This window comes from Lates calcarifer, linkage group LG6 (genome assembly GCF_001640805.2).
Source record: "Lates calcarifer isolate ASB-BC8 linkage group LG6, TLL_Latcal_v3, whole genome shotgun sequence".
Classification (NCBI taxonomy): Eukaryota; Metazoa; Chordata; class Actinopteri; family Centropomidae; genus Lates; species Lates calcarifer.
Window position 1 is genome coordinate 4,553,034 of NC_066838.1, and position 15,174 is coordinate 4,568,207.

A 15,174-nucleotide genomic window follows, 5' to 3' on the forward strand; every position below is an offset into this window, starting at 1 on the left:
TACAACAATAAACACTTTGTGTAAAAACTGCTTCTTCTGCTCAACATTGGCTTACATGGGTATTCCCTCATGGGTATTCTGTCTAAGGTTCCGACAGAATCGAGGAAGTAGTTTCCCTTTTAAGTGAGTTTGCTTAACTTTAGCTGAAGAAGTCACAATTCCTGGATCATGCTAAATGCTAAACCACAGAGTAAGAGTAGCACAAGTGGAGAAGAATGTTGAGAGTTGTGAACAAGCTGACTTAGTAATGATGGCTGTTCACAGAACAGTATCTGTCTAAAGTTTGCTGACATTGGCTAACATTAGCAATGACAAGCTGCTGGTTATAGCAGACCAAGTGAGGCTGTAGTGGCAAAAGAAAGGCATGTGTATGTGTCCAATTTTTTTCTCGAGAAAGATTGTTTTATTTAGCATAATATCACTTGAAGTCATTTTGACTGTGTGTTCCTGTCACACACGATGGAATTAAACTAAAGTGAAGGATAGATGGTTTCCCTTTTCTATGAATGATTTTAGAAAACATATTTACTTCAAGCATGTGGTCAGTGCCAGTTTAGCCACTATGGAGCCATGGTCACCAAAATAACACATCTTTACTTGGAGGGAGTTCAAGAGCTCCACTAGTGAAAGATATAGATTGTAGCTTGTCTCTATTTACTGATTTGAAAAAACTTAATGCTAAATATATATCCAGCTGTGTAATATAGCTCTACAAACTGTATAACTGCAACTAGTGTACCCTGATCAATATTTTGGTCTATGGATTGATGAAATCACTGTGTGTGAAACATGTTATTCATACTGAACCCACAGACAATTCTCACCCAACTCTGTAGTTCTCATCAGTTCTACAGAGCCTTTAGGTGTCTTTCAGGTCATTTTTTCCCCATTTTAATTAAATAATGATGGTTCAAGCTCATTCGTTAGCTAAAATGTTAACCTATACATTTGTGAAGTCTGAAGATGTTATGTATTTGCAGTTACACATATGTGCTCGTTTGAAGCAGACATTCAGTTCAGAAATAACCAAATATCCAACTGCTTATAACCAGCTTAAGGAATTTTTCACAAGTGTTTACAATTAAATTAACACAATTAATACAACATTGCTGTTATTGGCCTTTAGAGGGTTTTATGCATGCTGGAAAGTATGCAGATTTGCTAGATTTCAGGTTAATGCTAATGATAAGATAAGCATTTAAAGGGTCATCCATTTAATTAAAAAAATTATTGCCCACTTACCCCAGGTGCAACCCTGTCTTCTCTACATTATGTTTTTATACAACTAACTTGTAACAGCAAATACATTTTGAATTAATTGTAATTGTGACGAGATAACAGTTTATATTAACGTAATGCAGAAATGTTGATAACTGATGTATTTGACAAAATGCAATACACAAATTTTCAATGTATCAGTAAAATTTCCTCAGACAATGTATTTGTTATATTACAATAACCACTTGTTGTGACTATACAACATTATTAAACATGTTATGGTTATGTTTAGGCTATCACAGCACTTGGTTAAGGTAAAGGAATGATCATGTTCTTGTCTAGTATAGAAAAAGTTCAGACCATAACCAAAACTACAATCTTTCCCTAACCAAATTAACCAAAGTGCATTTGTTACCAAACCTAACCAGACAGGACTCTGGATGTGAATGGTGGTTGCTGGTGTTCGTGTGCTTTGTACACCCACCATCCACCTCAACCCCATCTAAATCTAAATGTAAAATATAAATTAAAAATGATCCAGTCAACTATTGCATTGCCACTACAGCGTAATTGGGAAAAATGTTTATTTGTATATGAGTGTGATCTCTAAGAGACAGGGTTGACTAGTTGTAATGAATCTAATATTTGGTTTCATTTGTCCAAGTCTTGAGATACTGTACATGGCTACCTCCAAATAGGTGTATGTGAATGGAATTTTGCTTTGCTCATTGAAAGCATTTCAATATTACATTAAACAACATCTCTTTCTAGACACATGTCCTGTCTACCCATAGTTACTGTGAACAGTCTACACAACACACTGATAGTTTTCATAGACTTTCTCTTCCACTCCAGCCAACACCAAGTATCAGCTTAGCTAAACACTCCTAGAAGTGAGAAATTATTATTGTCATTATTATTATTTTGTAATTGTAACCTTTTTGAACGATGTACAAATCTATTGACACACTGATCTACCTTGTTTAGTGCATAATGACAGTCAGAAAATATGTGTGTGTGTGTGTGTGTGTGTGTGTGTGTAGTGAAGTGTTTCCACTGAATAGATCTGGTTTTACCATCCATGAGTAAGAGAGTGTGTGTACAGCTTTTCTTTGCCATTGATTATATCAAGTAACAGCCCATGGTCCTGCAGGGACTGAACGCTACTTGGCTAAGAGAGGACAAGGTTTCACTCTCATAAGCACAATAAATATTTCTCTCTCTCTCTGTCTCTCTTTCTCAGATGCATTCACTTTGATAGTTCTCCAGAGTGTGAGTCACCTCAGACAGAGAATGAAAAGTGGTTCAGTGACTTTCTTTTGCGTCATTTTGTGTACTTAATGCTTGGACTCAAACAAGCAGATTTCCAAACAGAAACAGCAGACGTGGTCAGCTAAGCCTCATTCATGAGAGAACTTTCACACTCAAAGCAAAGCCACATAAATACGTATTCACAAACACCGGTTATACTGCTAAAGCCATACATCCTTGAGCCTGGAAAGAAAAGGAAAAGAGTGAAGACACTGACGCTGACACATCTCACCACCACTGAGTACAATCAGGGCGGTGGCTAGACTCCCTCAGGACAAGCAAATTCATTGTACCAGTTTGGTTTTGTATAGTTGTTGTGCACAGTCAGTAACATGAATGGAAACAAATGAACAAACAAACCAGCAAACAATATCACATGTATTTATTCATTCTTAATTTGTGAATTTGGTTTTGGATGAAGACAGAGGAAGGAAACGTTTCATGTGCTGGATCAGTTGCAGCCTGTGGCAGAGTAAAATAAACTTTATGGTGAACTGATGGGGAAGTGATTTCAGGTTTATTTATAGGGAGAAAAGAACTATTACAAATGCATCCAAACAGTATTAGAGTGCAGGAAGCAGGGGTAGTTAAATATGGTAATAGTGACATTCCAACAACATAAAAATACAAATACTAATTAATGTGCAGCTGTTGCTCATGGTTGTTTTGTTAGGCCTCAGTGACAGCAGAGTCACAGAGTGCTGGTTGTAGATGCTTTTTTCCTCTGCTCTGTTTTACAACCTTTCCTGCACTCTGGCCTGTTTCCCTTTTCTCACAGCAGGCTGCTGGCTCTGTGGGAGGAATCAAAGAGTCTGCTCACTTCATTATATAAGAGCACTGCAGCTTGTTATCAACTTTTCTCAACTGTCTTTCAGGCTTTTAGCTTCCACAAACTAGCAGTAGTAGTAATGTAATAGTAATGTTATTATTAGCAACATTATCCTAAGTAATAATAGAAGAAGTGATAAAAGCTATACAAACAGTAAATCTGTAGTACACTGGTGATACTTTTCTCAACCAAAGCAGGGATGAAAAGTATTCACTGACAGTCTTTTTTCATTATAAAAACAAACAACATTGTTAGGAGCTGTGAAAGGAACGTTTTAGTCAGCTATCATCTGTTATTGTCGGGAAGAATAAATACATTGGGGTTAGGCTGTCAGCCATCTTATACAACAACACTGAGGGCCAGAATCAGCAGGGATTTTGTACCAAAAATTGTGTTTTTATCAAATAGACAGGAGGTGTCATTTGTCTGATTGTTAGCAGGATACATCTCTGTTCAGTTCTTTTTCAAGGAGACGAGTTAACAAAGGCTAAAGTAAATATATTGTAGTCAAGAGCCCTACACTATCATTTCTTTTCTGAGCTTAGTGATGTCATAGAAAACCCACTGCGTCACTTGCAGAGTGTGTCTGGAGGACTGTACCAGGTGACTGTGTAATGAGCTGCTGACGTATAAATCAGCTGCTGAATACACACAGACCATGACTGCAAACTCAGTGACAACTGCAGCAGACATTTGCACAAAGCAATTTTCTTAGTGAATCTGTCCCTGAGTGACTATGTTCAAACAGTTAGTGTGTGTGTGTGGGAATGACAACTGTGTTTAGCTGAGGAGAGTCAGTCCGTTGTATTGTTGCAGAGCAAGAGACACTGTGAGGACACAGTCACATAGTAATAGTAAAAAAGTAGTAGCTGCAGTGTTTGTATTAATTGTACTAATTATAAGAGTAGCAGATTTAATAACCTTGGTTGTAGCAGTTATTACAGCAGCAGTAATGATGGCACTGCAGTGTGAAATGACAGGAAACTCAGGGTGACACATGAGCAGCATGAGCTGCTGTCCCCGCACCTGTGTGCTCACGGCACAGTTAACAACTGGTTGAGCCACTGAGATTTACAGTGACAGTGTGTAGAAATAAACCACACACACATTACTGCATGGAATAAGGTTGTTTCAGACAAAAGGCTTGGGTGCAAAATGCGCTACATTTCAAATTGACTACACAATAAGTACTATTGCATGTTGGGTTTTTCAAAACAATTATAGCTGAATTTATTGCTGAATGAAATGTAACATTTTAATTACTGATTTTACTGATTTAAACAGCTGAGTAATCCTCATATCCAGTCCCGCAAGAAAAAAATAAGCAACACCTGCTGCTCTCAAGTTGATCTTGAGAAGAATTTTGAAAAAAATGAATGACTAAGTTCTGGGAAGGGGAAGAAAAGAAAGCGGTAAGTGAGTCAATAGAGGCAAGACGTATGGTGTGGGCTGAGTAATCCTGATTAGCTACCATGCAGTGACTGCTTCCCTGCAGGCAGAACACTTTATTTTAACCCTTCTCACACAACCCAACTGACCCCAAAACTCTGAGCCCGTCTATGGTGCACTGAGCACCCCCAGACCTCTGTCCCCTTACATGGGTTCCCAAAGGTTGAGCAGAGGACTCTTTGACCCTGAACCTGATCATTTCAGACTGCCAAACCACGCAACCTGAATCATCTTGTACTTCAATCATGATCGTTCAAATTTCCTGCCCATCTTTTTTTTAATCATAGCAAAATCTGTTAAGCACATCCATGTTTTTTTCTCTCTTTGATCTATAAAATGACTTTAAAGTTGTATTTTACATAACTCTGCATATATAGATGTTGTTCCATACATTCACTGAGTGAATAGTCTTCCCTGGAAAACAAAACAAAAAGGACATTTAGTTTATTTTCATCATTAACATCAAGTGATGAGATTGTTTTTAAATTATGCATTTCAGAAAAAGTTAAAAAGCAAATGATATCAAATTACAATGCCAGAATAAATAAATGGAAGTGTTTATTTGTGATTCACCTCACATCATTTTTCCAGTCTATGGAAGCATTAATGGGAATTTTTATTTATACCCTCTTTATTTTGAAGGGTTAAAACTTCACTGCAGTCAGGCTCGTAAGGGAGTAGTGGGAGAATAAGGAGTGTGTGATGAGAGTATATCCTTGAGCAAAGGTGTTGGCACATAAAACAACTGTGTAAGGAGCTCCAGTCATCCATCATACTGTAAACTTCAGCAGGATTATGCAACATGTCCCTTTAACTGCTCGACAGCAGCAGATCAACAGATGTCCCATCTTAACCCCTAGAGTGAAAGCTGATACATGCTTACTACACATGCACATACTGTGCATACTGAATGCACCTACAGGCATGCAGGCTGGGACTTGGTACACTATTAAAAGCCCCTTGGTTTTACAGAAGAAAATTGGCAGCTGTGGTTGCCAGAATTATTCAGTAAAAAATACAATAAAAATGTAAACAATTTTACAGAACAATATGTAAACTGTTGAAATTCTGGTAATTCTTTCAGAGAGTTACATCCAGTTTTCACTTATTTTACATTGATTCCCATTCATAATTTTTCAAATGCCTTCTTGCTCTTGAAGTACCTAGAGGCCACAAGAAATGTTGTTTTGTTCTAAGTGGACTTAGGAAATAAAGACATTCTTGATTCCAGATATTCTTGGATAATAATGTCAAGACAGCCTACCTGTAAAAACAATATCTTTTGTGCACAAATTATATCAGCAATATCTATAAGATGAAAAGTCAACTGTTACACGTCATCCTCTGGATTTTGAACTCCCTGTATCACCAACTGATACAGGCAGCAACATTAAGAAATTTCCAGTTCTGAACCTGAAAATTCGGACCCCTCAGCGTTGACAGCACATGGTGCTGTGAGAGCATCACATTCTTTGTACTGTTTGATTGGCCAGTTCAAAACTGAATATGTAAGCCATTTCTTTTTCTTCATGAAATACTTAAAGTATGGTGCAACATCTAGGATAAGACACCGTCATATATGCCATGGCCTGAATTAGGTGGGAGACCAGGCTGGCAAACATGAAAAGATTTCAGAGCATTGAAAACAGAGTTCATGCCTTTGATGTCCTGACTCTCTTGAACCTGTAGATCACCAGCAGCAGAATCATAATTCTCAGGGGAAGATCATCGCTCTGAAACTCACTTCACTTAATTTCAGAAAACCTGCAACTGAGAAAGGTTTTCAGTAAATGCACCAGTGCTGTGTTAACCCAAATTGTCACAGAGCCCCGTTGACTGTTTCCCCACTGACAGTTATTCCATTTTCTGCCAAATCTTGTAAATCTTACCAACATCTCTGACAAAACCTTAGTACTTCCAAATTGTTTTAGGCCATTCCCTCCACACAATAAGACAAGAAACATGTGATGAGTGATGGACTGCACATGAGGAGGTAAATTTGCCACAGAAAGAAAGACTGCAACATCTTTTTGTTTTTCTTAGCAGAGCCAAGGGGACAGACAATTTCAAAAGCATCCAGGTTAGCTTGAGGTAGCCTGGATTTTCAGTGAAGACCTGATTGGTCTGGTATGGTTTTGTCCATCACTTATGTCATCAAAATCATCTGAATCTATTTCACAAGACTGTTGTATATTTGAATATCTTTTTGAAGGCCTGAGCTGTGGTGGTCCCTGATGACACAGAAAGAACAGATCTGAATCCTTCACCCTATCACAGATTTTCGCATTAGTATCATCTGTTGGACACATGCCTTTTTAAAAAAAACAAAAACAAATGTAGTTTACTCTAAGTGTTATCCTACCCCAGCTCAAGCGACTCCTCAACCAATGTACATTCCTAAGACAGGTCTCATTGACATTCTGTATTAATTCAATGCTTTCATTTGTTGTTGCATCATTTAAGCTCTGGGAAGCATCTTCACAGAAGACTGAGAAATAGTTTCCCAGTACAATGTCACTTATATCTTCTACTGAACATGCTCTATGTTTCTTGGACATATGAGCCGTAACCTTACCAGTCACCTTACATTTTATATGGAACCCATGTTATGCTTTGTTATTCCCCCGCTATTCTTTACCCCCCCCCCCCCACCCCTCTCCTTCCTAACCCTACCAGTCGAGGCAGATGGCCGCCCACCCTGAGTCCGGTTCTGCTTGAGGTTTCTGCCTCTTGGTGGGATTTGTTGGGTCTCTCTCTGTAAATACCTATTTTAAAGAGTATGGTCTAAACCTGCTCTATATGAAAAGTGCCTTGAGTTGACTTTTGTTGTGATACGGCACTATATAAATAAAATTGAATTGAACTGAATTGAATTAACTGTGAACCTATTTCTACAACCAGTTACTGGACATGCCTCAGGTTGCCCCTCCACCTCAGACTCTTTTAAGTGGGATATTAGTTCTTTCATTGTGTGACATTGTCACTCACACAGTGAAATGGGCTTCAAAATACAAAAATGTCCACTTGCAGTCAGCATCAAAACATTTCAAAAAATAATGGGATCCGTTCCTATGACCTCTACAATCCAGCATATAACCCCTCAGTGTCTCCAGAGTTTTACAAAACAACTGCTCTACAACAGCATGAAGTGAAAGAGTTAGGTATGAAACCCACCAGATTAACCCCCAATCGGTCCGTGTTATTATTATGACTGTAAAATATACTTTGGTCACAAACAGGAGCTAGTATTTTTCTGATATCAAACAGTCTTGTATTTCAGTTTAGTATTTAGTTTACCAGTGCCACAGATTGTGATTTTCTACGTCATCGTGTACTCACTGCCCCATGGGCAGGCAGACTTGGTACACACTCAGCCAAGAGGTGTGAACTTCCCCAAGCAAGTGGACTGGTAGTGTCATAATTAAGTAGTCCAATGAAAGAACAGAAAACAGAACTACTGCTGTGAGTTGAGGATGCAGAGTTCATGTAGACTGAAATTTAAACAAAGGCGTTTATTTTAGCAGAAATGTAAAAAAATTACACTGAAAATCATTACTATTACACTTGAAATCAGTATTACCAAATGACATTGTTCTGTAATGAAAAAACATTAAAAGACCTTTTGATCTTCTACAGTTGATAATTAATGATTAGAACGCACAAATATACAACTAATGGACAGCCATGGAACTGTCCATTTGACAGATCAAATGTCTGCAGTTGAATTGCCAATCACCTTATGTTTAAACATCATGAAATGAAAAACTGAAACTTGATCATTTTCTGTCATTGTATGTATTCATGTCTGTAACATAAATGAATAAAATGTAATAGTTTCTTGTTGTATAAAAAACCTGACAAAAATCAATATTTTTACATGGTCATATCATAATTGTGATAACACAATAGACAACACATGAATCACCAACAAAAATGGCGACTGTCATGGCCAGACTGGACAAAAACAGGGCTTTTTGGGCATTGTGTACTGTATGTACTCTGTCACCTCTAACTTCCCACTGAGTTCAGCCCACACAGCAGATTGTTCACAGCAGCTTCATAACGGGACAGAAAACTAGAGACTAACCAGTGCTCCCTGGCTGACATAGCCTTGGCTCCAGGTTCTCAGTGTCATTTGATTTGTGGTAAATTTAGGAATATGCACCATGTGAGCAAAATCTAGGTTGAAGTTTATTAGAGGAATCAAAGCTAAATTGTAACTCCAGACCTCTACAAGAATCAGCCTCAAGATTAGTTAATGCTGAATCTGCCAAACCTAACAAATTACCAGTTGATCGAATGACCAAAACCAGTTGTAGTTAACCACTGATTTTTGGGTGTACTGGGGGTCTGGGGCCCCAAACTTTAATCCAGCTATGGTGACCTGTGTCACCAGTGTTTTACTGTGAGAGTGTGTTTGGCATTGCTTGCTTGTCAAATACTGCTAGTTTTAGTGTATGTATACTGTAAAAAGGCCATTATACAGACAATCATGCTCCCCAGCTGATAAATCCTTATCACCCTGGTTGTCCTATCATCTGACTTTTCCTCTATCACTACCATGAGGTTGACTTTTTTGTTTGTTTGTTTGTTTTGTAAAATATGGATGAAAAAGAACAATACAACAACACCAAGCTTTAAAACCTGCTATTGATCCCAAACTGACTGACAAGTCAAACACAACAGTTTCACACAGCAGCAGTGTTTTTATTAATGATCAGTTGAGACCCACAAAGTGCGCCCATTCCATCTAAAAGTTCAGCTCCTTAGTGAAATCTCTATGAAAGTATTCACCTAATACAGGTTCAGCTAGTGCACCATGTGTTAGAGTACAGATCATCTGATACTCCCCCCTCTTAGATCCAGTGATATGTGAGAGATTCATGAATCTGAGAAAGAAGATTTAAACTTGCTGAGATCATGATTTAGGCAGTAAACATCAACATATGCAACAGGATAACTTCTCTTATTAGATCTTTCTTAAACTTCTACTCTGCAACTGTTATGTATGTCAGCAATGCAGCTGATGATTGACAACTGGCCAAACAAAACGTTCCAGTGAAATTATAGTGACAGAAAAACATGATAAATTAGATTCTGGTCATTCGGTTTCATCATAACAAATGAGTCATGGCATCTTCTTTAATGCGCCTCTTGAAAAGCTCTCCACTGAAACAGGAAGACAAGATTGTGATGTTGAGTCATCACTGTGCTGATGCACTCAAACTACTAAACATAGGGATAACAGGGAAGTGCTGGTTGACAAGATATCAAAAATCATAAACAGCTCTCGTACCATCTGTACAAACAAGTGAGCTCCTTCTTCTTTGCCCAGACTAAAAACTCTCCTGATACAGTGTTTAGTGGTTTAGTGTAGTGTTATTGTAACAGTGTGATGTATTTTGCTGGATCAAGTCAGCAAAATGCATCAGTTTGAATTCTCATTGCATCATAGTTTATTTGAGTGATGGTTTTCATTGCCTCATATGTTTTTTTTTTTCAACAGATACATATAATTTCTGTGCAGATGATATTAGGAATTGAACCTTACAACAAAAAGGAAGTTCTCAGCAAAGTGGCTTTTTCTGAAAAGGCTCAATTCAAATTTTGCCAGAGGGGGAAGCTAAAACTATGGTAAGTGCAAACTGAACTATGGTCGGTTTATGACTAACAATTCATTACTGGGGGATATTCTGTACTGTGTAAGAAATGTGGCAAAATTTTACAAAACGGACAGCATCATTTCATTGATGACCTAATTTGACTTATCTTGCAATACAATAATTTAAACAATAAACAATAATTAATTATAAACAATAATTTATTTATAACATAATATATTATATTATTATTATATATATGATATATTTTTTTAAGTTTAGTAGGCAAGCTCCCCTTTGTAGTGTGGTGGTGACTTCCAGATACAGATCCAACTCCAAACTTTCAAGTAAAGCATCAACTTATATTCTTGAGTAAAGATTACAAGTTGTTTGGACCAAAGTTCAACAGCCTTACTCAAAATGATATTTGTTTCTTGCTATGATATTTTGAGTTTCTCTTTTTAACAGTCTTGAACACACACAGTGAGAGTAGTAACAAGAGTAGCAGTCATAGTAGCTGTAATGACACATGGGGGTGTTGCAAGAGTGGGTGAAATACAGTAGTGTGTGTGTGAACAGAAAGGGACAGGGTGGCAGGGTGGGTGAGTGGGACTATCACAAGGCCAACAGCTGCTGGTGTGACCAGCAACAGGTGCTCCAAGGTAAACCAGAGGCAGGTCATCAGAGAGACATTTAGACAAATATCTTTGCTAATATCTTTGCTGTGTAAGACTTTGAAGGATACATGATAAAACAGTTTAACCCTGTTTCAGCATGACAGGCAGCAGACAGACAGCCAAGAATGCAGACAGACAAATGGATGGTCAAACTAGTAAACAGAGGGACAGGACAGATGTTTCATAATGAGACAGGTGTAAGAAAGACAATAAAGTAGGCAGTCAGAGAGAGAGACAAACACAGACAGACCACTGACTGACTGACTGACTGAAGGGCTGATAGTGTGGCTGGCAACAGGGGACAGGGACATTTATTTATAGCAACATTACAAGTTTCCATGATAGTTTCCACCACGTAAGCCAGAGACTCTCGAAGCACATGGCTATCTATCAGCCACTGCACTTATCATCACACAAGTACCTAAGCTACTCTGTCGGCAGCAGCTTATAAAACATTGCATGGACCAAGAGTCTCACTGTCCTGAAGCACACAGCATTTATTTATTTCTATCTCCTAGTAAAAGGAATCTGTGGTGTGTTTTAGTATATGCATTAGTATAGAGTGTTTCCTTGTTTCTCCATTCTGAGAACAAAGTCAACACGCTTTTGTGAAATTGTGAAATTTTAAAATACTGTTAAATTACTGAGAATAAAGACACCAGAACTGTCTATGTTCCCTAATTGCATCATCAGTTGCTCCTGTGTCCCTGATTCCTCGACACAGTACGCTAAATGGAGCCTACTATAACTGGCATTGGCATGGAGCCTATAGTATCACTTGGCTTAATGCATGTGTAATGTAAGTGCTAATATGGGGCACTGGAGCCTCCAGTCCACTGTGATGCACACATAATTATGGAGTTAATGTCTATAGACTCTGGGATTTCTAATATAATTTAAAGGATGCTGATTTTTGATATAGTCAATAAATGCCATGAAAAGACCAAAACAAGCCATGTGTTCATCAGTCTCTATCTATCCAAACACAGGAGGGCATAGTGCATTTGTTGGAAACTACATTAATCCGCGGATTAATATACATGCAGTGGTTTAGCTCGTGTTAACAGCATCAGGATAGCGAGTGATGGATTGACTTAAAATAAACTTAAGTGCTCCAAAACAGCAGTGTGACTCTGTAGTTATTTTTGTTAGTTTTTGGATAAACAATGGAACTCTGTGGCAAACAAGATATATCAGACTTTCAATAAACAAGCATCACTTGTTAGTAAGATCAGTTTATTCAAATTCAGAGCAAAGCCAGACTTCTTGTTTAAACCAGGTTCAATGTGTTTGAACACAGCATGAGTTTGTAATGATTGTCCTGCTGCTGGTACAGTGATGAGTTCTTACAATTCAGAATACCTGAACTATGCAGGACTGAACATTACATTGGCAGAATTTTATGTAGATAGTATCTTACCCAAGCAACTACATTATCCAGAGGTTATGCGTGTCATATCTTTTTCAACATAAGCTGACAAATGTAACAATGGTCCAGAGAACCAATTAGGATACTACCACTACTACCACTACTACTACTACTACTACTACTACTACTTATTCTACTACTACTACTACTACTACTACTACTACTACTTATTCTACTACCACCACTACTACTACTACTACTACTACTACTACTTATTCTACTACCACCACTACTACTACTACTACTACTACTACTACTACTTACTACTACTACTACTACTACTACTACTACTACTACTTATTCTACTACTACTACTACTACTACTACTACTACTACTTATTCTACTACCACTACTACTACTACTACTACTTATTCTACTACTACTACTACTACCACTGCTACAGAATGCATAAAAACCACTGCCACAGGAGCTAGTGTTGCTTGACTGTGATGATATGTTTGTAAGAAAAATGCCTTTTTATAAATGATGTAGCTCATACATGATGTTCTGCCTGTGCATGCATGTGCACTGCATCTGCACAAGGGCGTTAATGAGGTGCTGAAAATGCCAAGGCTCACACAGCCACGGTAATCTGAAGCCAAAGAAAAAGAACACCACAAAACACGTACGGTACACATGGGAAGGCAATCTTAGTCTTTCCTGGTTTTGATTATAGTTAATATGAGTTGAAAATAAACAGTGAGGGGCTGTAAACCAGATTTCCATAACCCCCAGGGGCTTTCCACCTCTGAATAGAAGGATATAGGAACCCATAACTATAACATGTATCATGTTACTATAAACCTAAATAAGACCAGGACTTAAAGCCTGTTACAGACAGATCATCCTTGCAGACCACCATGCTGTTGATACCACCAACACACACTGCACCTGAAAGTTTTTTTTTTCCTCCTTTAAGATCTTGGAAAATTGCTCTTCATACTTGTCAACTCTAATATGTAGAGCATTTTTACAAGCCTCTTTGTTTTGATTCCAGTTGTTAGGAGCAGGCCTAAACTGTTCAACTGTACTTATAAAAACAAAGTCTCTCCATCGGGGTCTGTTTTTAGCTTTTGTATAATGTTGCAAGTGGGTGACATTTTTGCCAGGCAATAGCCTTTTTTTGAGACATGAACTGAACTGAATCTTTTTCTTTAATCCATGCTACCACCTAGTGGTGAAATTGTGTATTGAAGTGGCATTTAGCACTGTCATCTGCTAATGGTTAAACATCAGCATTCACTACAGAGCAGGCTCACTACAGGACTTTTGAGCAGCAAGAAGAAAAACAGGAGTTGAGTTCTCCTGCTGGGTTGATGATCTTGTCTCTAAACGGGAGGAGATTGAGATGTCCTTCAGCCTCAACAGAAAAAGTGGAATGAATACTTAGGCACACACTGCAGTGATGTGGTCGAAATGATTACCATATGGTCTCCAATTGAGCTCTTTGGGTGTTGATTCATCTATAGCCAATGCTTCATAATACACTATCTAAATTGATTCAGCGCATTTTATTGGGTTGATGGTCACCCATCCAAGGCAATTTCACTTTATAACCCAGAGCATATTATAGCTTTATGAGACACATATGTTGCACCCTCAGATATGCTACAGCAGTAAGTACATTTGTATACACATTTCAGCCACTAATTTTAATACAGAGTTTGGTATTGGCTTTCTGCTGCATTTATCACTCTTCTGGATTTACTTTCTGCATCTGATGATCATACTGTAAAACAATAGTGACAACACAATGTCAGGCTTTCTCATCATTATCTTTTGTTTTACTGTAATCAGTTCTGAACAGTGTTTTATATGAACAATGGATGAAATAACAGTATAGTGTGAAAGTTGTGTTTGTGGTGATGAACCCACAGAGAATAATCACCCAACCCTGTACGAGGGGGCTTCAAAAAGTTTGCATGATGCAAGATGCATGATCAATAAGCAGCTGACATTTAATGACAACACCACAGTAATAGAACAGCCCAGCAATGTCTGTACTTCCTCAAGTTTTCGACACACCTGAGAGGTGGATGTTCTTTTAATAATTATATAGTCATAATGTCCATACTTGTCTTTTTTGTATTACTTAGTTTGGCAGTCTCTCGACAAAGGTCAAGAACAGCCTGAATAGAGTGTCCTCTTCTTCTTCTATTTTGAGCTGCTTCCTTCTGGACAGTGATACAGAGTACCAAAGGCCAGGCTTTCTCTCTCATTCTACCAAACTGTTAAATGCTGAGGATGTGTGAGGAGATCATCATCATCAGAATCAGTTTTCTATATAATATTGGTGGGTGATGATCTTGTTTTAACAATAGGGATTGGGTGGGAAAATAATGGCTGGATGTACTCCAGGTTTTATATTGTGCTGTCACTTATGTACATTGTTTTATGTGAGTTTGTGTATGGTGTTTTTTACCTGACACAATTACACTACACATTACTGGTACAGTTATGACTTCAACCACCATTTAGAGCAGCTTACTATCTGATAAGTTTTCAGTGTAGAAGTAAAAGAAGTTATTCTCACTCTGTCACCCACGTAAATGAAATACACAGGTGAGGGTTGTATTTAAACGCAGACCACTGAGGTATTAACAACATCACCATGACATAACCATTAAATGTCACAGCATGCGCACAGTGTGGTGTCATAT